This window comes from Chaetura pelagica, unplaced genomic scaffold (genome assembly GCF_000747805.2).
Source record: "Chaetura pelagica isolate M959 unplaced genomic scaffold, ChaPel_1.0 scaffold639, whole genome shotgun sequence".
NCBI classification, from domain to species: domain Eukaryota; kingdom Metazoa; phylum Chordata; class Aves; order Apodiformes; family Apodidae; genus Chaetura; species Chaetura pelagica.
The window spans coordinates 195,969-198,644 of NW_009954510.1; positions in this window are offsets into that span (position 1 = coordinate 195,969).

A 2,676-nucleotide genomic window follows, 5' to 3' on the forward strand; every position below is an offset into this window, starting at 1 on the left:
GTCCTTTACAGAGTGGAAATGCATCCTTCCCTGCTCCCCCAGCCTCACCTGACACCTCCAGCCTCCCCTCGGCTCAGCAGCAGGGGTGCAGATCAGAGCTCTCCAAGGAGATTGTTTCCTAGTTTTTTTCTCATCTGGGTCACTCAGAAATTCAAACACCAGTGAGAAGATGTCAGCTGGTTTGCTTGATCATTACGTACACACGGGGCTCATTTCAGTTCAAAAGAAACAATTTCTTTGACTAGAAGTTGCATGGAAAAACTGTGGTTTATAGAAACCAGCTTTGCAACCCCCCCAGCTCTGGCTGCTCCTGGACCTGTGTTCTGCCCTGGTATCACATCCCTTTGTTACTCACCCAAGTACCCCGCAGCCAATCGCAGAGCTCACCCTTTCCCCTGGCCAGTTTCCTTCCTGCTGTTCCTTTAGTCATTCCCAGTAAATGAGCCCCTGTGGTTTCCCGGGAAAGCTGATTCCCAGCTCCACAAACATCCCCCCATCTGTCCTTTGCTTGTGCTTCCCTGGCACTGCTTGCACCATCCCTGAGCTACAGGTACCAGCTGGAATTTGAAGAACTGTATCATCCTCTTGAAAAAGAGGTCACTTTTTTTGGGGGGGCTCCAAAGTTTCTGTTGACTTTGAGACTTGTTGTTTAAGGCTGGGCTGGGAATTCAAGGCCTGGCAGGTGCTCTGGGAACCCCTCTGCCTTCCCCTGTAGGGAACAGGGAAAGAGGGAGAGACATGAACAGGTTGGAAACTGAACTGCACAGCTTTAATGGAACAGCAGTGATGGAAAGGAACATAATGAAATATGTAGAAATAAATATACACAAACCCACCATGGCTCCCCCCCATAAAGCTGATGTCACCACTGGGGCTGCAGGGCTGGCCCTGGGGAAGTCCCAGACTGGGCTCCTGGAGTGAGTGGCAGATGGGAGCTGAGTGCAGGAACACACAGGTTGAGATAAAAGGAACAGAGTCCTCCCAGGACACCAGCCATGGGTAGAGAGATCTTGACCCCATGATCCCTCAGATTTATCCTGAGTATGAGGTGTATGGGATGAAATACTGTGTGTGGTCAATCTTGGTCACCTGTCTGGTCCACTTCTCCCCAAAGGAGGGTCACAGCTGTGACCCCTTTACTCCCTTTTGTTTCCAGAGCATGAGCAGTTTAGCAGAACCAGACCATAACCTTAGTTCTGCATGTCATTCTCCACCAGGAACTATAAACATTGAGCGTTATCAGTCCTAGAAGCAGACACTGACTGAAAAATAGGCTGTTAATTTCATCAAGTGCAGCTACTTAAAAGAGACTGAACTGAAAAGTAAAATTACTGGAAAGAAAATTGGTTCTGTCCTGGCTCAAACCAGGACAGGACTGTCAAGTGAGTTCCCTGCTGTGCAACAGCTCCAGGGCAGGGCCACAAGTCATCTCTAGATGGGGACCATGGACCATACCTATGGACAGTGTAGCCCCACTTCACTACCATCTCCAGAGCAGCCCAGTCATGTCCAGTGTGGATCCTGGCCCAGACAAATGTTGCCCTGCACCCTGGGGAGGACATGGCTTTGGCTAGAGCTGCAGTCATGATGAGCCCCTCCAGGACAGTGGCTGGTGGCCAGTTCCCCTCACAGCACCCCAGTTAATGAGATATGGGGCAGGAGCACATACTCCTTATGGCAGTTTTTGACATTGCAGAGCTCATCCATGAGACCAAAACCAGCACAAAGCAAGACGTCTTGGATCAGCTTCCCTGGCCTCTTCTCAACCTCCATGAATGTGAAGTTTGAGGCATAAATGCAGAGCAAATCACCTTATGGAAAATCCTCTCAAGCAAAGAAAGCCTGTAGGAAGTGTGAGGCTGGGGCATGCCTGGTGCTGGCAGGGCAGCTGCTGAGCCAGGCTCTGGGAGTGTGACAACAGGACAGTACCTGCCCTGGGAGGGGGAGGATTGAGCTGTGCCAGCACGTAGGAAACAGCTGAGACATTCCAGAAGAGCATTTGGCTTTTCAGGGCAGGTGTTCAGTACGTGTGTTGTGTGTGTGCAGCCCCTGCCATCAGGACTCCCTGGCAGGGGTCAGTGAAGCCCTCAGCTCACAGCCAGGAGGCACTGGAGCCCATGGCTGTACATGTAGACACCCGTGTGCTCCCAGTCTTAGGACCTGCATTCTTGCTATAACTCACCCAAACTGCTGTTTTCTGATCCCAGACAGAGGCTCTTCCCTGCACCAACACAAGGGCCATCACTGCCAACCTGTGAGAGGATCCATCACCCCAGGATGTCACCAGAGCCCTTGTGCTGGGGCCAGCACTGCTGGCTGTCGTGGGTATGACTGTAGGGACATCAGCTGGGACCACAGTTCCCTCTGAGAGCTCCTGGAAAGACAAGGTGGAGGAAAGTGTATTTTCACCAGACAGTGTTGCAAGGCAGGCACCTTCTCCCAGCCATTGGGTTGCAGCTGCTCCTGTGTTTTTCACCACCTCCCAGCACAAGTGCAGACCAAGGATCCTTCAGGAGATGCAGCTCAACTCAGGCAGCCACGTGGGGAATTTTCCCTCTTCTTTGGGGGAAAACTTTAAAACAACCGGCCTAACAAACGGGTGGTAAGTACTATGGGAATGGACCGTGGAAGGAGTCACTGCTTGACTCAGCCCTCTGTGCTCACAGCCCCATTCCT